The following is a 27,298-nucleotide window of genomic DNA, read 5'->3' on the forward strand; positions in this document are numbered from 1 at the left end:
AAAAGAGCAAGTCTCCCTGGAGAATTTCTGCTCAGGAGCCCAGCAATGGGGTGTCAGTGACCAGCAAGGACAGACTCAGTGTCGGTGCTTCTCACTCAGCCCAGAAGGTCCCTGGACCACAGGACGGAAAAATTGGAGTTTGGGAAAGAAGAAAATTTAGGGGATGATTTCAGAACCGACCAGGGGGCTGGCCCCATGGCTGAGTGGTTAAGTTCGCATGCTCCACCTTCGGCAGCCCAGGGTTTCACCAGTTTGGATCCTGGGCGCGGACACGGCACGGCTCATCAGGCCATGTTGAGGCAGCGTCCCACATGCCACAACTAGGAGGAACCACAACTAAAGGTGTACAACTATGTACTGGGGGGATTGGGGGAGAAAAAGAAGGAGGGGCAAAAAAAAAGAAGATTGGTAACAGTTGTTAGCTCAGGTGCCAATCTTTAAAAAAAAAAGAACCTACCAAAGAATGAACCCCAACTGCTGTGGTCAGAGCAGTGAACTGAACTTGCCCTTCAGAACCTGGTTTTACCTTTGTCAGAAGTCAGGATCGGCAGCAAGTGACATTGCTTATATCTGAGGGAGAAATGAAAGCTTCCCACAAATTCTTAGAAGAATTCTGAGAGGGCAGACTAGGGACAGAGACACCTAAGAAACAGGCATAAGAAACCAGCATAAGAAATACTCCTTGCAGAAGAGAGCACAGAGGAATCTGGAGAGAAATATGACCAACAGTGAAAGAAAGGCCAGAAATAGAAAGTCAGCACTAACTTCTCAAACACAAAGGGCAGGGAAGAGTGAAGGGAAGAGCAGGAAAAGGTATATAATCATTAAAAAGATAAACACAATTGCTATATAGAAATATTGAACATCCCTATATTCAATATTCAAAATACTGAATATTTCAATATTCGAATATTGCTATATTGAAATATTCTTTCTGCTGCATAAAAGAGACACCTGGAGAAAAGGGAAAAAAGACTGTCATGGGGCCAGCCCAGTGGTGTAGTGGTTTGCATGCTCCGCTTTGGTGGCCAAGGGTATGCAGGTTCGGATCCCAGGTGCAGACATACATACCACTCATCAAGCCATGCTGTGGCTGCATCCCACATAAAATAGAGGAAAATTGGCACAGATGTTAGCCCAGCAACAATCTTCCTCAAGCAAAAAGAGGAAGATTGGCAACAGACGTTAGCTCAAAGCCAATCTTCCTCACACAAAAAAGACTGTCGAAATCAGAAATAAAGCATGATTATTAACTCAGATAAAAAGTGGCAGTTATTTGAGATAATAATATCTTTATTAAAAAGTAGGTGGGAAGATTAAGGAGACAAGAAATTGCTCTTGATGTGACAAAGGTGCACGTGTGGGGTTAGATCGACCTTTACGTGAGATTGCGACACCTAACGCCAAGTGCAATGGGTGAGAATTCTCAAAGACCAGATTTATGCCTCAAATAAATGGTAAACTCAGCACAAAAAAACTTACATTTTGCAAATTCCGCTGAAGAGAACACTCTACTCAGCGTAAAACTAAGGAAAATTCCTACAGAAGTCCAAACCCTAAGGAAAACAATTTGAGGTGGACACAGAAAGGTCGCTTTTGCCTTTGGAAGCCACCCTACCATAAGAACTTCTATTTTCATTAGCACATTCTCAGGAAAGTCTAAGGTGAACCAGCCTAGATACAAGACAAGGATTTATAAGATAAAGGGCTGCTGGAAAATTGTTTTAAGGATCAGGATAAAGGTAGCAGCACACAGAAAATGACAGAATTGTAACTAAAGAGCTGATTCATGAATTCAGCTAAAAAGGGTGGATTCCTGGATTTTTCAGGAAGATAGGAGAGATGGCAGAGGAAACCTGTAAACTGGCGTACAAGTGTAAGACAACGTGGAGAGAACATCACTGCTCTAATGGAAATTCCAAACACAATTTAAACTTCCCTCTCACCCATCCCATCCTTTTATTGTTAACTAAGGGACCAAAAGAGTGACCCCCTCTTCTTTCTTTCATTCTCTCAAGGAAAGGAATAAAGCAGGGGAATTAGCAGCATCTTGGCTTGCATGCTTGTTTCGTGTTTGAGTTTGAAGACAGGCATGGGGGAGGTGAGAGGTAAGGCGAAGAGAAGAAGGAGCTGGTTGTTTTCCAACACAGATAATAACCAGCTCCTGAATACTGAGAACTGGCCTCACTCAGACTGACTAGGGCAACGATGACCTTCCATACCAAGAAAGGATAAAACAATTTCATACCTAAAACTTACCTCAGTCATTGAATGGAACACTGGGATGCTTATCAGAAACAGCTCAACACAAAGCATGTAAGGCACACAACACTAAAGAAAAGCTCTAGCACACTGGGTTCGAATTGGGACAGCACGAGCTGACTGATCTCCATGTCCACTCTAAGCAGGACACTAAGTAGGATGCGGTCGGGGGGAGCTTGGCACTCCGAGTAGGAGTGTGGGGAGGGAGGAAAAAACCAAAAAGGATGCCTCCCTCTCCTTCCTCCTGTTTCCCTGCCTGCCAGCCTCTCACCCATGATTTTGCGCTGGCATTGTTGTTTAATTGGGAAAAGGAGAGAAGAAAGAGGAAGCAGGAACTGAGCACGGGGTCCCAGAGCTCTTTGTCCTGGCTCCGGAACCTGAGCAAGACTGGAGAGGGAGCAGCGCATCTCAGCGTCATGAGGTTTAGAGAGGGGGGTGTGCTGACGTGGCCCGAGGGCAGACCATGGGCTGAGCACTCTGCCGGTTTTACAGATGAAGTTCCTAGCAGCTTAAAGCTTATTCAAGGCCACAGATGGGATAGCACAGGCAGAAGGAGAACCCCACGCTGTCTGAATCCAGAGTCTACACAACGCTGGCTGCCTCTCTTAGGATAGAGAAGGAGTGCTCAGGACTGGGGCTGTGTTCATTTCTGCTAGAGGACCTGGGAAGGGGTGGGGTGTTCTGGAGTCAGACACCCAGTGAAGAGGGTGGAGGTGGGAAGGACTCCGAGCCAGGATTAATGAGGGTAAAACTGGGAGCCTTCATCTTGGATGGTCTTAAATCTTTGCTGTAGACGCTTTGCCTGGGTGCTGCTATGCTAATACACAATCAGGAGAAGGCAAGTCCTAGGAAACCATGTCAAAAGTGTCACAAGCAAACACCTGGCTGCTATCTTCATCCAGGGAGCTGCTCCTCCTGGGCAGCAAGCAGAGCTAAGAGCCGGCGCAGATGAGCATCTGGCTCTTGGGACGAGTCTTGAAAAGGAAAGGCAATGACGTTAACGCTCCCCAGAGAGAGGAGGTCAGCAGAGTGCCTCTTGAGCATTTCAACATCCTACACGGGGCAGAGGCGGGTGCAGTCCCCCTCGGGCTGTGGGCGCTGTAGCCGGGGCTCAAATGTCAGAATCAACCCCTGGAGCCTCGAAGAAATTCCACCTGGCTGTTGGGGTTGCACAGCATGTGGCAGCATCGTGCTGGATCCGGGAGACAAAATCCCAGCCTCTGCCCTCACAGGGCTCAGGGCGTAGCAGAAGAGACAGACATCAATCAAATTGTCAAAGAAATGTGAAATTGTGGGTGGATAAATGCTTCAAAGGAAAGAGTAAATTAGTGGGTGTGAGCCCCCTAATCAGGTCAGCTGGGCTGAGGAGGAGGCGTGGGGTCTCCTGGGAGAGAAGAAAGGCCCAGGTGCCAGGACTGAAGGCAGAGACACCCTGCACAGGAGGGAGGTTTAGGAGCACCAAATATTGTTTTGTAGTTTGTTTAGATGATTATCTGGCAGTTATCTAAAAAGGATTAGGGACTGTGCCATGGATTGTCTTCTCTGTATTCAAGACAGCCTCTCAGGCTGAATTCCTTACACACCTGACAAAATGCTTAACCAGCTACGCTGCTGCCGCTGCAGAAGTAGTCCTAACAGTGAATGAGTATTACTATTAGTGCTAATATTCCACATCAGCTTCCAGGATTATGAGCCGACCCTTTCCATGCTTGATCTCATGTAATTCTGACAACAATCCTATCGAACAGGGGAGTAGTAAAGGAAACTGCCCAAGATCAGGAAGCCTGAGTGTGGCAGGGACCAGATCTGAACCCAGGCCCGTCTGATTCAAGGCTGTGCACATAAACCAGAGCCGATGGCTCAGGTATCAGCAGAAGGAGGTGGAAAGATACCCAAGGACTGCCACCTTTATCCTTGCAGTCAGTCTTGAGTCCTGGCAACTCAGTGAGCCTCCTATGACATCACTACCTCACCTGTAAAATTGGGATAGTGACACCTGTCTACCCACCTCATCAGCTGTTGTGAGCCTGACAGGTTTGGAGCACCACATGAATGAGAGGCATTATTATGTGGCAAAAACATACTCCAAGATTAACTTCAAATTTGCAAGGTGAGTGACACTCTCCCAAGACCACAGATATAATTAAAGAGAAGGAAGAAAGAAAGAAAATCCAAGCTACTCCCCGTCACCTTGACCCTGGGGCATAAAAATGAGAACTAACAGCAATTCCCTGAAGTCTACCATATCCTAGGCACGGTCTCTGTGTAGTAAGGACTGACCTTACCCAAAGAGAGGTCTGGGTATGCCTTCCCCTTGGCTCTAGGAGGTGACCATGAAGCCCTTGGATTGTCCTGCCTGATAACTGTCTGCTTACCTGGAGGCCTTGGGACACACAGAAGAGTCTAACATTGTGATTTATGGTGGGGCCTCTGGGCCATGCAGTATCAGCTTGACCTCCAGAGGGGCTGGAGACAGAGGTCAGCCATGTGGGCAGTTAACCACATCTACGTGACTGAGCCCCAGTAAAAATTCTGGACACTGAGGCTCAGGTGAGTGTCCCTGGTTGGTGATACTCCATGTGGATTATTGTCACACATTGTTGCCAGGGATAGTCAGCCCTTTGCCCAATTCCACTGGGAAAGGACAACTGGAAGCTCCCTGCCTGGAACTGACCCATGTACCTCTTCCCTTGGCTTATTTTAATCCCTATCCTTTCACTGTAACTGTGATTATAACAGTTTCCAGTAAGTTCTGTAAGTCTTTCTAACAAATTGTCACATCTGAGTGTGGACTTAGGGACCTCCAAACTTGCAATTGGTGTCAGAAGTGAGGGTGGCCTTGGAGACCCCCAAACCTTGTTTCCCTCTGCTGTGTCACTTAATCCTCATATAAACCCAAGGAAATAGGTGTGAGTATTCCCATCTCACTGACAAGGAGACCGAGTAGCTTAGAGAGGCCATCATGTGCCCATGATCCAGTATGCAGCAGGTGGGGGTCCTGGGTTGATCACCAAGCTGCAGCTGAAACTCTTACTTGAGTACACAGTGGTCCTGCTGCTGTCTGCCAGACCCCATCGCAGGCTCCCCTGAGAGCCGCAGATGAGTGAATGGAGGGCTTTGCTCGATGCTGGCACTTTGAACAGCAGCCCATGCTGTGGGAGGCTGCGAGGAGATCTTAGAAAATGCTTTAGGAGGAAAAAAACAAATACTATTCTTTATAGATGCTGGGAGGTATTGTGACCTTACCATTCCAACTCTGAGACAGGCCACTTAGGACAGAGACACCCACAGCAGCCCTGAAACCCAAACCTCAGCCCTTTCATGGTCACAGTCACACCAGCCCTCAGGAGCAGGAGCCTGGACAGCGGTGATGCAACACCTCCCAGGACAGGACATTCCACCAAGAGGCCGGTCGAGGGGCTGCATCCGGGGAGCCACGAGGGGGGGTGAGCAGAGAGGACTCAGGCAGGAGGTGGGGGGAGCCCCCTCACCAAAAGCACATCTGCCTCCAGGCGGGGATGGTGTCTGTCCGCCGGGCCCCGCCGCCTGCCAGCGCCGGGAGGGGCAGGAAGCAGGCTGCACACACAGCAGATTCCCCCCCAGCGCAGAGCCCAAGCTGTGCCTGTCAATCCTGCCTCCGTGTCTCCAGAATGGTGTGGCCGGGGCCCTCGGCCTCCTACACACACGCCACCCCAGCTATGTGCCATAAAATTCATTTTACAGAAGTGGTGGGTTTAACACTGCACCCCCCAAACAGTTCTGTGGGCTCTCCAGCCCCAAAATACACAGCCAGGCAAGATGTCATACCTAAAATCCAGATGTATCTGCTTTGTATACTTTTTCAAAAGGTCTGCTTCTATGCCATTGTTTTCTATTTTATTTTACACATGTTGACAAGCACATAGGAAAAATCTAGTCCATCCGATCACCTGGCTTTTGCTTTATCCTTGGGGTTCTAGAATCTCAATATTATCTAGTCATAAGAGACATTTAACAAATAATTTTTTTAAGGAGAAAGATTTTTAGCATAGAAATAACTGAGAAACAATATCCTTCATAATAGAGATGTGAATTGCCATCTGGGATTTGGAAAACACGCTTACAGACATAAGCTCTGAAACAGGTGTTATTAACCTACAGCCCCGTAGGGGTCCACGGATGGTTTTCAGGATGTCCATGAAAACCATGAAATTGCAACTGTTTGTCAAATCACGCGGGTGTGCGTGCCAGAGTAATTTTTCTGAGGTGAAAGTCCAGAGCTTTCATCAGCTCCTTAAAGGGATATCTGACCCCAAAATGTTACAGCTACTAGCACACTCAGGGCCGGCACACTCTCGGTCTCATCGACTCTCACGACAGCCCTGTGAATTAAACAGGGAAGAATGACTGTGCCGCTGGGCAGAGGGAAGGGCAGTGATCGCCCAAGTCCACAGGGCCTGCCTGCCGCATTATTAGCAGGTCAGTAACTGTATCCCCCTGGTAGTGAAGCGTGCTCCACAGGTGTTTCCTCAACCCAAAGACTTGAAACTTCTTGAGGACAGAGACTGGGCCCCATTCCCCGAGTCACCAGCGCATGCTGGGTGTATGATCAGGGTCTGAGAGGTCAAGTTCCTGGAGGGGGATTCAGGGCAAGGCAGCAATAAACTGAGAGCATGCAGGTGCTTGAGAAATGCTTTTCGGTGATAATGGTGATCCTGTCTTCCTTGCATGCTATTCTCACCCCTCATGAGTCACACGCAGCAAAAATATCTGCTTTGGCTACAAAGAAAGAATGCACCCTTTCCAGGTCTCAAAGTCCCAGAATGCCAGTGGGGTGACCATATGACCCAGCACGCCCATGGCTGCAGGGACGTTACTGGGCATTTCACAGCAGCTACCTTGAAGGAAAAGCCCAAGATTCAGTGGACGAACGCTGGGCAGTCTGAATAACTCACCCCTCTCTCTATTCACAACTATAAAATGAGTCAATGATCCAATGATCCAGCAATCCTTCCTCTGCCCCAGAGACAGAACTGAGCATCCTGATTAAACGCTCTTGCGGGGCAGCAGGTTAAAAAGACGAGGGCTCGGGAAACACCTAGAGACTCCTTCCCGCAGCAAAGAAGTAGAAATTGGCTGTAAAGCCACTTCAGCTCTGCAGCGTTCAGCTCTGAGCAATTTCAATTTGAGTGGCTGGCAACCTGTGGGGGCAGAGGTCGTTATACAAAGGACTGGGGAGCGGCTGCTTATGGACATGCGCTTTCTTTTGGGATATGAAACTATTCTAGCATGAAACAGTGGTGATGGACATACAACTCTGCGAATATACAAAAAGCCACTGAACAGGTGCCGGCCTGGTGGCACAGTGGTTAAGTTCACACGTTCGGCTTCATCAGCCCAGGGATAACTGCTTCAGATCCCAGGTGAGAACTTATATATTGGTTGTCCAGCCATGCTGTGGCAGGCGTCCCACACATAAAGTAGAGGAAGATGGGCACAGATGTTAGCTAAGGGCCAATCTTCCTCAGCAAAAAGAGGAGGATTGGCAGCACATGTTAGCTCAGGGATAATCTTCCTTGAGAAAAAAAAAAAAGGAAAAACCCCACTGAACGGCAAATTTGAAAAGAGTAAATTTTATGGTACATGACTTATATATCTCAACTGAGCTGTTATCAACCTTGGGTGCCCATCTCCTACTCCAGGAGGGGTGGCTAGGAGGGTTACACGAGCCCATTGCTGCACAGTGCCTGGGACGTGCCCGGCCCTGGAACTCCTTTGTCAACAGAACTCGAGGCAGGATGAGTTTCACCCTGTGCCCCTGGGTCCCTGGGGTACAAAGGGAAGGATACAAATTGATAACAGTGATTGATTCTGGAGCAGGATCTGAGATTGGGGGTGGTGGAAAAAAGAGATTTTAGCTTTATTGGTAATGTTTTAATATTTTAAAGCAGAACGTATTCATATATTACTTCTGTAATTAAAATTTAATTTTTCAAATGCCGGCTACTCTGCTTGAAATACATTTTTCTATTAACCATTTCAAATCATCTGGCCTAACAACCATAACGAAACACTGATAACAGCTAAGAGCCAGGAAGTCTCAACAGAAGAAACACTGACATCAAAAGAAACAGTCATTTCTAACATAAAATTAACTTCATTGCCCCAAACGACAACCCTCCCTCCCCCAAAAATTAACCAAAGGTGGCGAAAAGGCAGGTCAGAATGGGGGCGGGAGGCAGGTGCCAATAGGGGAGCCCTCCCTCCTCGACTGGCAGAGGAGACAAAGCTCTGTAGTGTCTGTCCGTGCGTCTGTCTGTCCCCCCACCCCCCTCACCGCCCCTGGTCATTCCAACATCCAAGGTGTCAGGGATGCATCTTCCCGAGACTGCTCTGTACTCGCAATGTCCTACTCTTGGACCGCAGGTGAAGTGGAGAGAGATGCTCTGCAATAAATTGCCTTAATCTGCTTATCGCACCTATTTTTAGACCTCCGTTTTACAGCTTGGTGACACGAGAAGGTACAGCGAGATCCAGATACCTGGCCACATTAAGATGTTTTATGAGAAGCAGGAAGACGCTTTCACAAGCAAAACCAGAGAGGAAGCCACAGGTTGTTTTTGAAGATGACACCAATTAGGGAGGCTGCCGAGGAGCTTGCTGATTTGCCCTCGCGTCATGTGAAAAGGCACGGCCTGTGCAGCAATGATTTACAGCTGGGAGGACTCTGCCCAGATGGCCACAAACGTGGCAGACACAGGCAAACACTGACCTCTCCTGCCCTGGCGGAGCTTCCTGGAGCCCACAGGAATCGGCGTTAACAAGAGCAAGCCCCCACCCTCGGCTGACCGACGAGAAGGACACCAAGGTTCCCATAGCAGGCTCCGGCCTCATCAGAAAGAGTCCAGGTTGGACATTCCTACATTCATTCAACAAACAGGGGAGGGACTTCTATAGGTCAGGCATTGCTCTGAGTGCCAGAGAGTCACTCAGAGGAAATGAAACAATGTCTCTTCTCACAGAAATTACATTCTAGTACAGGAAGGCAGGAAAACAGATGAATGTATCATGTGCCATGCAATGATCAGCACTAAGAGAAAAACTGAGACAGGAGAAAGGGACAGACAGTGATGGGGGTTGGGGATTGCTGCTGGAGACAACGGCTGGGGAAGGGCTCTGGACAAGGTGACAATTGAGCAGGTGTCACATGAAGCAAGGCAGTGAATGCTCCAGGCATCTGGAAGGAGAGGGCTCTAGACAGCTAGAGCAAAGGTCCTGGGGCACCAGAGAAAGAGCAAGATACCCAGGGACGAAGTGTCAGTGAGAGGACAGGAATGAAGGAAGAGAACCCAAAGGCAAAGGCCACGGAGGGCTACACGGGCAAGATCTCTGGATTCTATTCCGAGTAACGCAGGAAGGGTCTGGAGTGTTTGAGCAGAGGAGGGAAATGACTGGACTTGCAGCTTAAAAGGTCACTCCAGCTGCTGTGGGTGAGGGTGGGAAGGACACCGCAGTGTCCGGGTGAGAGGCCATGGGGCCTGGCCCAGGTGTAGCAGAGGAGGTGGTAGGAAGTAGTACATCCTGAATGTGTTTGAAGGTAAAGCTGATAGGATCTGTGCCTGGATTGGATGAGAGAGAGAAAGATGGGGGTTCAGAGCGACCCTAAGGTTTTGGGTCTGAGAATACGTTAGTTTCAAGCCTGTACTGCACGGTGTGGACTAAGATAGCCGATATGAGGACAGTTCTGTCTTTCCAGGAGAGCAATGGTGGTGTGAGGTCCTAGGCACTCCCTGGAAGCAGCCAGTCAGCTGCTGGCAGCAGGGCAGACACAGGGTTCCCAAACATCGTGCCCAAACTCGTCGGCATCTAAGAAACAGCCCTGACGACCTCACTTTGCCAAGGCTGTGACTGGAAAGGTGGGAGGGAGGAGAGGGAGGCAGGATCCTCACCCATATTATCTCATCAAATCCCCAGGAGGCGCATATTATCTTCACTCACAGATGAAGACACTAAGATGAAGATGACAATGCTGGAGGAAATATCTTTTTTAAAAAAATACGCATAAGAGAAACTCTTTATAATGTGGGATGGGAAAGGCCTTCGAAGGCAAGGTGCAAAACTCAGAAGGCATAAAGAAAAAGACTGACAAATTTGAGTTCATAAAAATGTGAAACATCTGCCTGACCAAAGAGGAAGAGAGACAAAATTTAAAACTACACACACATAAGCCCAAGACACAAAACCAAAACCAAACCCGTTCACAAACAAAACTAACAGCCATACCTAGGAGAAAAGACTTACATCAATTACACGGGGTTGAGATCTGTAATGTGCAAAGAATTTATTCAAGCCAATAAGAAAGAGACAAACAACCACATACTTAACGAGCAAACACTGTGAGTATCAACTAACACAAGGAGGAATTCGAGACGCTTGTGAAAGGAGGCTCACCTCGACAGGATTCAGAGGAATGTGTGCCAACAGGGCCCACAGTTTTTACTTTGGGGATTAGGGACGCTGAAGAGCACTCACCTTCAGTGTTGGCGAGGGGGTGGGAAACACACATTCTACTCCACGGGTCAGTCCAGGCTTTTTGGGACACGATTTGGCAGCATCTGTCAAAATGTTTCATGTGCATGTCCTAAGACTCAGTCATTCTACTAGAAGCCTCCACCTACAGAAGCATCTCCATGTGTATTTCAGAAAACACACCAAACCTATTCACTGCAGCACTGTTCTAACAGAAAGAAAAAGGTGTGACAATAACAACTGTGTGCATCAACAATTATCCATGCGATCAAATACCATGAAGTCTTTAATAAGAATGGAGCGGAACTATATGTACTAGCATCAAAGATCTCAAAAAAATCCTGTGTCATAGAATGGCACATGTAATACGTTACTCTATGTGCTAAAAAAATAAAACACAAATCATACATGTGTGTACACATCCATATGGATGGAAAAGGGCTGGCAGGATATACCCCAGACTCTCTCAGCAATGAGACTTTTGGTGAGAGGATTCATACTGGGCAGGGGTGGGGAAGGAAAGAACCCTCCACTTACCACTCGATACTTCTAAGGAAATGCTAAGGTGTTTCAACGTTTAAAATTACAAATTCATATATTGCTTATAAAATTGAAAGTGTTTTAAAAACTAGAGGATGATAATGCACTTGCATTCAAACTTTTTTAATTGCATGTGACAGAAACCCGACCCAAAGTAGCGGAAACAAAAAGAGGAAGTGGTGGCTCCTATACTTGGGGAGCCAGGGTCCCCTGCAGGCAAGGAATGAGACAACGTGGCCAAGCCTCTGTCCCCAGCCCCACCTAGCACTCTGCTTGTCTCAGCTTCTCTTCATTCACCAAGGATATCACCACACAGCAGACAAGCGGGTTGCCTGAAGCTCCAGGCACACACCCTCTCTGCCCAGCAGCCCTCGTGCAAAAGGAACTGATTCTCTCCATTTATTAGTCCCAGGGGAAACTTGACAAGCATGCTTCTCCCTCACTCAGTGAGCGGGGCCAGTGCAATGGAGTACTTTGGGTCACCTGCCCACTCCAGAGACTGAGGAAGACCCCCTGCCCGATTCCATGATTGACAGCCCCACTAGGACCATGTGGATTAGGTGAGGAGTGTCCCCAAAGGAACTGGAATCAGAGGAAGAGGGATGGGAAAGTGTGACAGGCGGACCAAGCAACAGACAACACAATCCACGACAGACCAGAAATGAACAAGATCTGAAATTACTGCCCAATGTCACACAGCTGGTCAATGGCCAGGACACCAATCTCAGTAACCCTTGTGTATGGGAAGGGGGTGTCGGGGGGGGGTCTGTCATCCAAGAACTCAAGTAAACCTATTACATTCCTTAAAGCCCCCTCCAAATTATCATCCTTAGAACAAAATGAAATTTTCACAGATAGAATTTTGCTGGAGGGAGGGAGGTGACAGGTGAGAGGAGGCAGAATATTTATAAGATATGAAGGAAAAAGACAAGATGGTCCCAATAGTTACTTCGAAAGAACAGCAAAGGATGAGGGTGCAGTGAACTGAATATGAAGGCTGCTCCTGTAGACTAGCTTCATTATTTACGAAACATGTTGTTTCACATCGTGGAAGGAGCTATGTAAGGAGAATGGAGCAGGCGTCCCACGGCTCTGTCCTCAGAAGATTCTAACTACAGTTGGACACACTGGTGCAGGTGATGGTCACAGGATATACAGACAGGATAAACTTGACATCAGTACAGCCAACCAATTTCTCTTTATGCAGAATTCAAATACAGACAGAAAAAAGCTCAGTCAACAGATGTTTAAAAATACAATTACAGGATGGATAACAGGCACAGTCAGAAATTCAAATTTTCCGTATTGTTTAATCCTTTTACTCCAGCCATTTATTCAACAAATATTTGCTTATTCAAAAACCCACTGCCTTCTGAAATCCTGCCCACTCTTGTGCTGTTATTCTAAGTTAGGGCATAATCTATATCTTGCAATATTAAATCAACCAGGGCAGCCCGGTGGCGCAGCGGTTAAGTTCGCACGTTCTGCTTCTCGGTGGCTTGGGGTTCGCCGGTTTGGATCCCAGTTGCGGACATGGCACTGTTAGGTTCGGATCCCAGTTGCGGACATGGCACTGTTAGGCAAAAGGCATGCTGTGGTAGGCGTCCCACGTATAACATAGAGGAAGATGGGCATGGATGTTAGCTCAGGGCCAGTCTTCCTCAGCAAAAAGAGGAGGATTGGCAGCAATTAGCTCAGGGCTAATCTTCTTCTTCAAAAAAAAATTAAATCAACCAGATTACCCCAGTCCCAAGCCATATTCTTTCAATGGTGGTTGAACATATAGAGGTAAACAATGCATTTTTTAATTATGTTGGCTGAAGCATAATTAAGATTATTTTTATCCAGGCCCATAGAGCAAGAGAAGCCAGGACCTCTGGTGCTCAGGCATGGAGTGGTAACAGCAGTCCTAGCTCTTGTTCCATGTAGGAAATGAGGTCAAACCTTGCCTTGGATTGAAGGACCTGGGCCCTGCTCAGAGAGCTGTCTCCATCTCTAACCACCCACCTCTCCATTACTAAGAAAGGGAAAAGACAGACACCTTCACACAGAGATGCCTAAAACTACTTATTGCTAATCTTTTCTATGCTGGGAAATCAGCAATACATACTTCATTCTTCATCATTTACATCCCACCCCTTTTAAAAATGAACAATGTGAGACTTCCCAAGACCACTTTGCTTCAAGCCAATAAGAGAACGAAGGACATAATAAAAAGCTTGCGTAGAGACTTTCAGTGCTCATTCTTATCTGGTTCTTTTCTTCTGGCACAGGGGGATTGCACATCCTGGCCCTCTTGTGGTTTGGGTGGACCCAGGTGATCAGTTCTGGCCAATGGGCTGTGAGGAGCAGTGATGTCACCTCCAGGCTGAAGCTCTTAATCACTGGTGTGAGCTCTTCAGTACTCTCTTTTCCTGTCTCAGTGACAAGAATGCCATGTGTTCCAGTTGGTTCAGCTATGAGATGGTGGAACCTCTGGCATCCTGGGACCCTGAGAGACTGTATGGTGCAGCCTCTCCAAGGTTCACCCCATCAATCCATGTAGGACACATGAATGAATGAGAAATAAATTTTCATTGTATTAAGCCTCTGGGATTTGGTGGCTGTAGCATAAGTCTATTATGACTTAATAAAAAAGATTTTAGTCTAGTGGAAGGCTTAGATATGTACACAAATAATTAAATACAACAAAGGAAGGCTTACATTGGCTGGCCCGTCAAAGGTACTTGACCAATGTCTGGTGAAGGAGCGAATGAATGACTGACACAAAAGTGGTGTAGAAAGTGTGATGCTGGGAGTCTAAGAGAAGGAAACATTCACTTCCACTTGGAAGTTAATCAGTAAAGGGTGAGGGAGCAGAAGAAATAGAAATATTAACAACACAAATATTGAAAAAACCTGCTGGATTACTTATATGTTTCTCTAGTTCATTTGGGAAGGTGCCAATAATACGGGTAACCGTTTTTCTATGAGCCATTCCTCTCCCAGGAACCTGAGGACCAGGTGACAATTCAAACCAGCCGAGCTGCTGGGTCTCCAATGAGGTCACCTAGTAAAAAATGATTCTCCCTCCTCACTGAGAAGTATATTGGAAGATGGACCATGTTACCCTCCTCAAGAATTCTGTGCGGCTAGGAACAACTGGGAAGAACTTACCAGCCTGGCCCTCTATCTGCTGCTCCCACTAAAGGCTTCTACTGGTCATGGGCCACCCACAGCTCCCAGGGCTGTCCCTGCTTTCTAGGGGCAGTAGCTCCTTCTGACAGTGGGCAACAGCTGCTCTCATCCAGATCGCTCAACAATCCTGGTGGCAAAAGTTCCTGTTCTCAAGTAATGTGATCTTCCAGGGGTGCCTCAGGTTGGCAGCTTTTGGGGTCCCTAGGTCTTGCCCCTCCAGCAGCTCCTAGGAGCCTGGATGGCCAGATGGCTAGCCCAGCATGCCCACAAGCACTGCAAAGCACCACTTCAAAGGGACAGTGCCAGGTCAGCCTTCTTTGTTGCAGTAATGGTACCAGAGACATCTGCCAATGAACTCCTTTACAAAACCTTTTCATTGCCCTCCAAGGACTGCAGATAATGGTTACATTTCTAGCTGCCCAGCATGGGAAAGACCCAGGGTCATGAGGCTCTTGAATCAGGGAACACTCCATCTCCCTTAAGAGGGTCTCCTGCTAGTCCTCAATGCTAAGTGTGCCAAGGCTCAAGTGTCTGCTCAGTGGGTTTGGCAGAAGTCCCAACTCCTCTTCCCACATCCCATCTGCAGGGTCAGGAGCACCTCTGTGACCAACCCCAGGCATAGATCTGCTTAACCCAAGTCCTTACCATAGATGGGTAAGCTTCATCCCAATAATATTCCTGAGTTAGGATCCTGTGGGACATGCATCTTCTTGGGATTAATACATCTAAATATCATCAGTCTTCACAAGGAAGTATTTCTTACTGATCCTAAACAGCCTAATGAGACAGCCCTTAGTGAGTACATTGGCCCCGGAATAAGGAGAGCTGGATTCTGGTTCCAGACTTGCCACTTAGCAACTGGGAAACCTGAAAAAATAACCATCTCCCTAAGCCCTCATTTCTTCCTCTGTAAACTGGAGTTAGATCTGCTCTACTACCTTAGAGAATGGTTGTGAGACTGACATTAAATTAATGAATGTGAAAGCTCTTTCAAAACGCTGTACAAATGCTAAGTAGTATTAGTTCATTTATTCTTTAATGTGCAAGAAAGGCATATATTTAATTAATTAAAAATTCCTTATCAATGCCATAATTGCTCATATTGCAGTACTAAACTACTAGATAACTACTCCATCCCTTTAGTGTGCAAAGTATCATGAGGGACATAGAGAGGTTTAAGGCCTGCTCCTTGTTCCTTGGTGATTTACCCTAGTCAGGGTTATAATCTAATTTAAATTTGTTGTACCTAAAATGAGAGCATAGAGGACCCAGGATATCATCTAAGTCATATCTCTTGCTTAACAGGGAATGAAACTGAGGCCCGGAAAGATTAACTAATATCCAACAACAGCTATAATGCTAGCTAACACTTATTGCATGTTACTCTGTGTCAGAGACTTGGTTAGGACCACACAGCAAGACTGTGGCCCAGACATGCCTGGAACCTGAGTGTCCAGACTCCTTGGCCAGGACTATTTCCATGGGTATATATAAATCCTCTTCTCTGCATTTTCCCTGTTAATCCAGCCTCTATTCGATTGTCACATTGAGAGTCCTGAAGAGCAGAGAGGAAAGAAGAGCAAGAATTGAGACAGTGGGCAGAACAAAAGAACATTACAGGAGGTAGCCTAGGGGAACTGAGGCACTCAAAGAGGAAGGAAGAGACATTTAAAATATGGAAGCCAAAGTGAGGATGACCTAGAATGACTAAGAACCATTTTAAGATACTCTATAGAGAGTATAATAGATGTACTAATAGACGTGCTGGGGAACTACAGAAAAGAAAAAATACTATTTCTGCCAAGCAGAAACATTTATTAAAGCATACACCTATGAGACCTCTGGACAACATCAAGTGTATTAACAATGACATTATAGGTGTCCAAGAAGGAGAAGAGAGAGACAAAGGGGCAGAGAACTTATTTGAGGAAATAATAGCTGAAAACTTCCTAACCTGGGGAAGGAAGCAGTCATCCAGGTACAGGAAGCACAGAGAGCACCAAACAAGCTGACCCCAAAGAGGCCCACACCAAGACACATTTTAATTAAAATGTCAAGAATTAAAGATAAAGAGAATCTTAAAAACTGTAAGAGAAAAGCAACAAGTTATATACAAGGGAAACCCCATAAGGCTGTCAGCTGACTTTTTAGCAGGAACCTTACAGACTAGGAGGGAGCGGCACAATATACTCAAAGTGCTGAAAGGAAAACACCTACAGCCAAGAATACTCTACCAGGAAGGTTATCATTCAGAATGGAAGGAGGGATAAAGAGTTTTCCAGACAAGCAAAAACTAAAGGAGTTCATCACCACTAAACAAGCCTTACAAGAAATGTTAAAGAGACTTTAAATGGAAAAGACAAGGCCAGAAATAGAAATAAGAAAATTATCAAAGAAAGAATATCACTAGTAAAGGCAAATGTATAGTAAAGGTCACGGATCAACTAAAGTGGATCAATATAAAGGTAGTATGAAGGTCAAAAGACAAAAGCACTAAAATCATCTATATATAATAAGAGGTTAAAGGATACACAAAATTAAAAGAGGTAAAATATGACATCAAAAATATAAAATGGGGCGGGGGGAATACAAATGTAGGGCTTTTAGCATGAGGTTGAACTTAAGAGACCATCAACTTAATATAGATTGTTATATATAGGTTGTTATATATGAAACTCAAGGTAACCACAAACCAGAAACCTATAATACACAAAAAATAAAGAGAAAGGAACCCAAACATAACACTAAAGAAAAACAACAGATCACAAGGGAAGAGAGCAAAAGAAGAAGAAAAGAACAGAGAAGAACTACAAAAACATCCAGAAAAAAAGGTAGCAAAAGACAATAAGTACATGCCTATCAATAATTACTTTAAGTGTAAATGGACTAAATGCTCCAAAAGATATAGGGTGGCTGAACAGATGAAAAAACAAGACCCATATATATGCTGCACACAAGAGACACTTCAGATCTAAAGACACTCACAGACTGAAAGTGAAGGGATAGAAAAAGATATTCCATGCAAATGGAAACAAAAAGAAAGCTGGGATAGCAACACTTATATCAGACAAAATAGAGTTTAAAACAAAAACTGTAACAAGAGACAAAGAAAGGCATTACATAGTGATAAAAGGAACAATCCAACAAGAGGATATAACACTTGTAAATATCTACGTGCCCAACAGAGGACAACCTAAACATGTAAAGCAAACATTAACAGATATAAAAGGAGAAATTGACAGTAACACAATAATAGTAGAGGACTTTAACACTCCACTCACATCAGTGGACAGATGATCAAGACAGAAGATCAATAAAGAAACACTGGCCTTAAATGACACATTAGATCAGATGGACTTAGCAGAAATATACAGAACATTCCATCCAAAAATATTAGAACACACATTCTTTTCAAATGCACAGGGAACATCACCCAGGATAGGTCACACGTTAGGTCACAAAATAAGTCTCAATAAATTTAAGAAGATCAAAACACTATCAAGCATCTTTTCCAACCACAACAGTATGAAACTAGATAACTGCAAGAAGAAAACTGGAAAAGTCACAAATAGGTGGAGGTTAAACAAAATGCTACTGAACAACTATTGGGTAAACAAAGAAATCAAAAAATACTGGAGACAAATGAAAATGAAAATATGACATACCAAAATCTACAAGATACAGCAAAAGTGGTACTAAGAGGGAAGTTTATAGCAATACAGGCATACCTCAGAAAACAAGAAAAATCTCAAATAAAGAATCTAACATTACACCAAAAGAACAAAAAACAAAGAACAAATGAAGCCCCAAACTAGTAGAAGAAAGGAAATAACAAAAATCAGAGTGGAAATAAGTGAAACAGAGACTAAAAAGACAATAGAAAAGATCAATGAAGCTAAGAGCTGGCTCTTTGAAAAGATAAACAAAATTGACAAATCTTTAGCTGGACTCATGAAGAAAAAAAGAGAGAAGGCTCAAATAAATGCAATCAGAAATGAAAGAGAATGGGGCCAGCCTCATGGTTGAGTGGTTAAATTCATGCACTCCGCATTGGCAGCCCAGGATTTCACCAGTTCAGATCTTGGGCATGGACCTAGCACCGCTCATCAAGCCATGCTGAGGCAGCGTCCCACACAGCAGAGCCAGAAGGACCTACAACTAGAATATACAGCTATGTATTGGGGAGGTTTCGGGAGAAGAAGAGAAGAAGAAGAATATTGGCAACAGATGTTAGTTCAGGTGAAAATATTAAAAAAAGGAGGGGGGGGAATGAGAGAAGAAATTACAATGGATACTGCAGATTATAAGAGAATACCAAGAAAAGCAATATAACAACAAATTGGACACCCTAGAAGAAATGGATAAATTCTTAGAATCATACAACCTTCTAAAACTGAATCAAGAAGAAATAGAGAATCGGAATGGACCAATCACTAGTAAGGAGATGGAAACAGTAATCAAAAACCTCCCAAAAAACAAATGTCCAGGACCAGACAGTTTCCCTGGTGAATTCCACCAAACATTCAAAGCAGATTTAATACCTATCCTCCTCAAACTCTTCCAAAAAATTGTAGAGGAGGGGACACCTCCTAGCTCATTTTACAAGGCCAACATTACCCCAATACCAAAACCAGAGAAGGATAATACAAAAGAAGAAAATTATAGGAAAATATCATTGATGAACACGGATGCGAAAATCCTCAACAAAAGATTAACAAATCAAATACAACAATACATTAAAGGATCATACACCACGAACAAGAGGGATTTATTCCAGGGATGTAAAGATAGTTCAACATCTGCAAATCAATCAACTGGATACACCACATTAACAAAATGAAGAATAAAAATCAGATGATCATCTCAATACATGCAGAGAAATTATTTGACAAGATTTAGCATCCATTTATGATGAAAAACTCTGAATAAAATGGGTATGGAAGGGAAGTAACTCAACATAATAAAGGCCACGTATGACAAACACACAGTTAACATCACACTCAACAGTGAAAAACTGAAAGCTATCTGTCTGAGAATAGAAACCAGAAAAGGATGCCATTTTTACCACTCTTATTCAACACAGTATTGGAAGTCCTAGCCAAAGCAATTAGGCAAGAAAAAGAAATAAAAGGTATCCAAATCAGAAAGCAAGAAGTAAAGCTGTCACTATTTGCAGATGAGATGATTTATATATATAGAAAACCCTTAAGAATCCAACAGAAAAAAACCTATTAGAAATAATAAACAGTAAAGTTGCAGGGTACAAAATCAACATACAGAAATCAATTGCATTTTGATACGCTAACAATGAACTAGTAAAAAGAGAAATAAAGAATCCAACCCCTCTTACAATTTCAACAAAAAGGAATAAAATATGTAGGAATAAATTTAACTATGGAGGTAAAAGACCTATACACTGAAAACTATGAAACATTGTTGAAAGAAATTGAAGAAGACACAAAGAAATAGAAAGATATTCCTGCTCTTGGATTGGAAGAATTAACATAGTTAAAATGTCCATGCCACCTAAAGCAATCTACAGATTCAATGCAATCCCTATCAAAATCCCAGTGACATTTTTCATGGAAATAGAACAAAGAATCCTAAAATTTATATGGAACAACAAAAAACCCTGAATAGCCAACAAAATCCTGAGAAAAAAGAACAAAGCTGGAGGCATCACACTCTCTGATTTCAAAATATACTACAGAACTTGAGTAATCAAAACCGCATGGTACTAGCACAAAAACAGACACACAGATCAATGGAACAGAATTGAGAGCCCAGAAATAGCCCCACACATTTATGGACAGCTAAATTTTACAAAGGAGCCAAGAACATATAATGGAGAAAGGAAAGTCTCTTCAATAAATGGTTTTGGGAAAGTTGGACAGCCACACGCAAAAGAATGAAAGTAGACTACAGTCTTACAGTATACACAACAATTAACTCAAAATGGATTAAAGACTTGAATGTAAGACCAGAAACCATAAAAATCCTAGAAGAAAACATGGGCAGTATGCACTTTGACATTAGTCTTAGCAGTATCCTTTTGAATATGTCTTCTCAGGCAAAGGGAAACAAAAGAAAAAATAAACAAACAGGACTACATCAAACAAAAAAGCTTCTGCATGGGAAAGGAAGCCATCAGCAAAACAAAAAGACAAACTACCAATTGAGAGAAGTTATTTGCAAATCATATATCCAACAAGGGGTTAATATCCAAAGTATATAAAGAACTCATACAACTCAATAACAAAAAAGCAAACAGCCTGATTAAAAAATCAGCAGAAGATCTGAACAGACATTTTTCCAAAGAAGATATACAGATGGCAACAGGCACATGAAAAGATGTTCAACATCACTAGTTATCAGGGAAATGCAAATCAAAACCACGATGACATATCAACTCATGCCCATCAGAATGGCTATTATTAAAAACTGAAGAAATAACAAGTGCTGGAGAAGATGTGGAGAAAAAGGAACCTTCATACACCGCTGGTGGGAGTGTAAATTGGTGCAGCCACTATGGAAAACAGTATGAAGATTCTTCAAAAAATTAAAAACAGAAATACCATATGATCCAGCTATTCCACTTCCGGGTATTTATCCAAAGAACATGAAAACATTAATTCTAAAAGATACATGCACCCCTATGTTCATTGCAGCACAATAGCCAAGACTTAGAAACAATGTAAGTGCCCATTGAGGGATGAATGGATAAAGAAGATATGGTATATATTTATAACGTAATACTACTCAGCCATAAAAAAATATGAAATCTTGCCATTTGTGACAAGATGGATGGACCTTGAGGGCATTATGCTAAGTGAAATAAGTCACATGGAGAAAGCCAAATGCCATAAGATTTCACTCATATGTGGAAGATAAAACAACAACAAACACATAGAGGCAGAGAATAGATTGGTAGTTACCAGAGGGGAAGGCAGGTGGGGGAAGACAAAAGAGGTAAAAGGGCACACTATGGATGGTGATGGATGGCAACTATAATTCTGGTGGTGAACACAATGCAGTCTCTACAGAAGTCAAAATACGATGTACACCTAAAATTTATATATTGTTATAAACCAGTGTCACCTCAATTTAAAAAATTGATTAAAAATTTTAAAATCAGAAGTACATACCTATAACATAGCAGAAGAGTAATTATCAGGGTCTCTAGAAGAGTGTTTATTAGTTTTAATCAATAAAGACTAAAAAATTCTAGAAAGTCTTCTCATGTCATGCTTTCACTATAGCAAGCACTATTGCAGTAGCTATTAAATTGCAGCAGCCTTAGTTTAAAAGGCTCATCTCTGTTCAAAGTTGCTACTACAGTAGCCCACCTTACCTATGGAGGATATGTTCCAAGACCCCCAGTGGATGCCTGAAACTGTGAATGGTACCAAACTCTATAGATACTATGTTTTTTCCTATACATATGTATCTATGATACAGTTTAAGTTATAAATTACACAGAGTAAGAGGTTAACAACAATAGCTAATAATAAAATAGAACAATTATAACAATATACTGTAGGGGCCGGCCTCATGGCCAAGTGGTTAAGTTTGCATGCTCCACTTCGGGGGCCCAGGGTTTTGCCAGTTCTGATCCTGGGCATGGACATGGCACCACTCTCCAAGTCATGCTGAGGCAGCATCCCACATAGCACAACAAGAGGCACTCACAACTAGAATATACAATGTGTACTAGGGGGCTTTGGGAAGAAGAAGAAGAAAAAGAAGATTGGCAACAGTTGTTAGCTCAGGTGCCAATCTTTAAAAAAAGAAAACAACAAAAACAATATATTAAAATAAAAGTTATATGAATGTATCCTCTCTCTCTTTCAGTTCAAACCTATTACTGAACCTGTGTAAGCATCCCTGACTTTTAGTAAATGGTTTGGTGTCACTCATTTCGGGTGTCTGTTGCTGAAGCTTTCATATAGGCTCAACGCTTTCTGACGCGACATGTCGCCATCAATTGGAACACGTTTTCTGTTCATGCCTTCCACTCACGTGTAACACCCTTTCCAACTTAACTAAGTACTTATCACACACTGTGGCTGTAATTTTGCAGTTTGAGGTGTGACAGCAAAACTAGCATGAATATCTTTTTCCTTCTTCACAATTTCACAGATAGAAGATTCGTTCTTACTGTAGATCTTAGCAACCTCGGCATAGAATTGTTTTCCTTCTTTAAGTAGAGAACTTTCCCCTTCTCACCTAAAGAAAGCACTTTACAGCTTCTCTTTGGCATATCCAAACCGCCAGCATCACTAGTCTTGTGCTTTGGGGTCATTATTAAGCAAAGTAAGGGTTACTTGGGGGCCAGCCCCATGGCCCAGTTAGGTGTCTGGGCACGGACCTACACCACTCATCTGCAACCATGCTGTGTCGTTGACCCACATACAAAATAGAGGAAGATGTTAGCTTAGGATGAATTTTCCTCAAGCCAAAAAAAGAAAAAAAAATTAAGGGTTACTTGAACACAAGCACTCTGATACCACAATAGTAGATCAGATAACTGAGATGGTTCCTAGGTGACTAACAGGTCGGGTAGCAGATACGGTGTGGATACGCTGGACAAAGGGACGATTTACATCGAGGGCAGGCCGGAGCGGGATGGCGCGAGATTTCATCGTGTGACTCAGAACAACACGCAATTTAAAACTTATGAATTGTTTATTTCTGGAATTTTCCATTTAATATTTTCAGGCCAAGTTGACCAAGGGTAACTTTAACCATGGAAAGCAAAATCACAGATAAGGGGGGACTACTGTACTGTACCTACTCCTACTACACTACTACTACTGCTACTACACACACACACATCCTCACCTGTGGTCTTTGGGCTCAGGACACTGACAAGAGCCTCCCTCCCAAGCCACTCTTCTTGGGAAATCTGCATGCCCCCTCCAGAGGTAGCATCTCAAGACAAGCTTCCCGTGTGGGAGCCTCCTTGTTTCTGAGCAACAGCAGTCCCAGCAGACTGTAGCCCCAGTGCCACCTGCTCTCCTCCACATTCTAGGGTCTGGGGCTCATGGGGGACCTGTCCTCCAGGTGCGGGTCCTACCCCCACTTCTTCTGTGCCAGGAGCCCAGAGCAGGTAGCAGTTCCTGATAAAATGGACGTCCAACTGGGAAACTAGCTGCTGGGGTGCCCAGTTTTCACAAAAGACTTTGAGAAAAGGAAGTCCCACCCCTTTCTCCCCTTTGGGGAGAAAAGTGCACTCTCTTCAAGAAAACCACACTCCCCAAAATGTGTATTATTGTTATCATGATCTGGAGATTGGCTACATTTCCAGATTTTGGGGGAATATCCTGCTCAGCACAACCACCAACCTGTTGTGCTAAAAATGACCTCAAATACAAAGCAAGATGTTCGACATGGTCATAGCCCAAGTACTGGTATCTGTTTTCAGCACAAATGTTAGAGCGAAAGAGATCGTAGATGCTAAGGGTCAAACAGCTTGATAAGAGAGTGACCAAATTCTGTGGTTTTCACACTTCTTGCTTTTTAGCAATGAACTCTTTCTTCATACAAAATATTAGGTGGAAAACTAAAACATGATGCTGATGTAATGGAAGCTGGTCTGGAGATGTGGGGTGGGGACCCAGAGGGGACCCTGACCCTATCCTGCCCCCCTTTGCAGCAGCTCCTGGGGCTCCCAGGGACACAAGTTAAAAAAAAATAAACTGTCCAAATGGATCAAAAGGATCAAACATTACATTTTCTTCAGCTCAAATGGGTTTTGACTTTGCTCTATTTTGAGGCATAGAATTTTTGAAATTATGATTTATCTTTAAAATTATGTTTCAGATTTGCCAGGCTCTTTGGCCAAAGCCTTTCTGCCCATAGACAACACAGACAGAAAAATAAAGGATGACCTTTCGGCGTCAGGGCAGACAGTCCCTTTAGCAGAGGCACCGGGCCGACTGGAGTGGCGCTTGTCCCAGCTCGGCCTGCTGTCTGCTCCAGGGCTCCCAGCACGCCCTCAGGGTTGCCCTCTCGGAGGCAGGCGGCCAGCAGAACGCCTGGGTCACTCCTGGTTCTTACTCTCGACCCCAGCATTTAAATCCTGGCTACTTCACAAGCAGCAGGTGGGCTTCGGGGTGCCACGGGGTCCAAGGGGTGGGATGCCAACAAGGGTTTAGAAGCCAAAGCTGTTTATCTCACACCGAACCTGACCCCGCATCAGAAGGACAGCCCTGCTCTGGTTCAAAGGCGGGCAGCAGCTTTGGCCGAAAGTACCGCCTTTCTGACCCACTGTTGAAGGGTGAGAGAAGCATTTAAAACAAGAAAAACAGAAAAACACAACAATTGATAGCCAAGGATTAAAATGAAATAAGATTCCATCAGTCCGCCATGTAAAATTGAATGCCAGGCCCAGATTATCCCCAAGTTTACAAACACCCACTGAATGTTTTTGCCACAAATATACCACCCACTCTTGGCCACGCTCGCTCCCAGCCATTTCTTGAGCTGTACTAACATTTCCATGACCCCCTGCAGCACAGGAACCCCAGAGCCCCAACTCTACAAGGCTGCCCACCAGAATCAACAGGAGCTGCTCCTCTTTTTGAAGCTACAACAAACGAAAGGTTTTATTTTTTTATCTTTATTGGTTTTTTCCCCCTAATTACAAAAATAATTCCTGCTTGCTGTAGAAACTCGAATTCAGAGCTATAAAACCACAAATGAAAATCTTCTGAAATCTCAGCCTCCAGCAGTGGCCTCTACTAATAATTTGAGAAACAAGAGTTTCATGTCATTTATTATCCAGCAAAAATCTATGGAACCTATATATTTGAATAGATACTAGTAAAGAAATGGGATTTTAGTTTTATATGTATGCAACAAAATTATTCAAATTCAAATCCTTATTCAAAAATTATTACAAATTTCAAAACGGTGACAACAAAGCATTAAATCAGGCCTGGGACCCTTCTATGCATGGGGCCCCGTGTGACTGCAGAGGTCACGTGCCAGGGAAGCTGGCCCTCCTACACACGTTAATTTAACCACTTGACTACCAAGTGTTTACTTGGTGTGTTTAAGGCTTCAGATCGATCATGTCTGCCTTTAAGAACTTTCATTATGTTTTCTAAAAGTGTTCAGCTTTCCCTAAGGAATAAATCGGCAGGATGGGACTAAGACCAGGAAAAACATTAAAAAACAGTATATTTTTAGCTTCATTTTGATTGTTATGTGTTTTCTGATGCATTTTCCAGTTGAAATGAATTCGCTATGCAGCTAAATATTATAGTAATACAAAACTTTCTGGAATATCAGGTTAGCAAAAATGAAATCTTAAACTCCATTTCACATGCAAAAATCTGTATCTGAGATTATTTACAACATAAAATAGTTTTCTAGGATAAATTTTGTAATACACATTTTCCATTTTTTTAAATAACAAAACATGTGTTTCCTTCCTTATGCTCCGATAAGCTGTCAGTAAATAGACTTCCCTTAAAAGTAAAGGAAAAGAAAACATTATTACTGTCAGATTAAACTGTGTAAAATTAAGAATTCTCTTTAGCCCCTTTAAAGTGCAACAGATTCATTTTATGACCAAAAAACTTGCTACCTAAAGCAGCCATCCTAGAGCCTCCTTGGTCATTTAAACGTATTGCCATGTTTAACATGAGCTGGGTCAGGCATAAGAATAGCTTGATCTTTAATACATGATAAGAATACCAAGAATTCCTTCTAAACTGCTATAAAAGGCTCCCAAAAGCCAACAAAAGGCCTGGACCACATTCCTTGGCAATTATCAGTATGAGGAGGAGGCAGGGAAAGAGGTTTGTAAAAGGCCTTGACTACAACCAAGCCTGCTCCATTAGGAGAAACAGCTGCAAAAACTCTTCTCTCTCAAGCAAAGGAGAATCACTTTTGTTCCTGAGGTTTCCCTTCTGATAGGCAAACTGAACACGCCGTCCGGAGATTCCCCTCCCTTTCAGCCCAGGAGAGACCAGAATAGCTCTGTCCAGTCAAGCCCACATTCTGATGGAGGCATCTCAGAACCACTGGGAGCATGTTCTGGCTTCCCTTGGGATTCAGCAAAGTCACTCAATGAAGGCTGCTTCAGGGGTTCCTGGGGAATGTCAGAAAGAGGATGAAGAGGGAGGCACTTGTGTGACTGGCAGCCTGAGCTCCCTTCTCAGGGTCCAGGGCTAGTTCCCAAGACACACAGATACGGACCATTCCAGATGGAGAAGGGAAGACGCCTCCCATTTCCTAAGAACCTACTGTGCACCGGAGCCTACTCCAGGCACCTTGCGCAGATTATATTATTAACTCACGCAAAACCTTACCATTTTGCAAGTAAGGAAGCTGACTAGAGCTAGTAAAGTACCTGGCTACAAACCCACAAAGCTGGGCTTCAAATTCAGGTCAGCCAAACTCCCAAAGCCCCTGCTTTCTGTCAGTGGTGAAACCCAAGGTGGGGCTTCCCCGGTGCAGGCAATAAGGCAGGGCTTCGTCTCTAGAGAATTTGAAACAAGAATAAAACCACTAAAAGCCATCTGCTTTTTCTTATCACAAAGCATGGGCAATTCTAAAGAATGTAAGTGAGAAGCTATTCCTCCTGGAAAACAAATATTTTACTGGTTTAAGTTCTAAACCATTCCCGCAGTTACTGTTGTTTAACTAATATATGCATATATGAGTTTCAAATTAGCATATCTGTATTACTTATCCTTTAATAAACATTGTATTCACATAAAAGCTAATTTGCAGAACTCCTAGCTTTGCAATTGGCCCTGAAACGTGCAAACCAGACTCCTACTGATTTCAAAAATAAATT

General features: G+C 43.8%; 1 protein-coding gene across 2 annotated transcripts in view; it reads right to left on the reverse strand.

The window, feature by feature from the left end:
• Positions 1-27,298, reverse strand: part of RBM20 (RNA binding motif protein 20) — a 189,713-nt gene that overhangs the window by 106,779 nt on the left and 55,636 nt on the right. The gene's annotated exons all lie outside the window — the stretch shown is intronic.

Source organism: Equus asinus, chromosome 2, assembly GCF_041296235.1.
Source record: "Equus asinus isolate D_3611 breed Donkey chromosome 2, EquAss-T2T_v2, whole genome shotgun sequence".
NCBI lineage: Eukaryota > Metazoa > Chordata > Mammalia > Perissodactyla > Equidae > Equus > Equus asinus.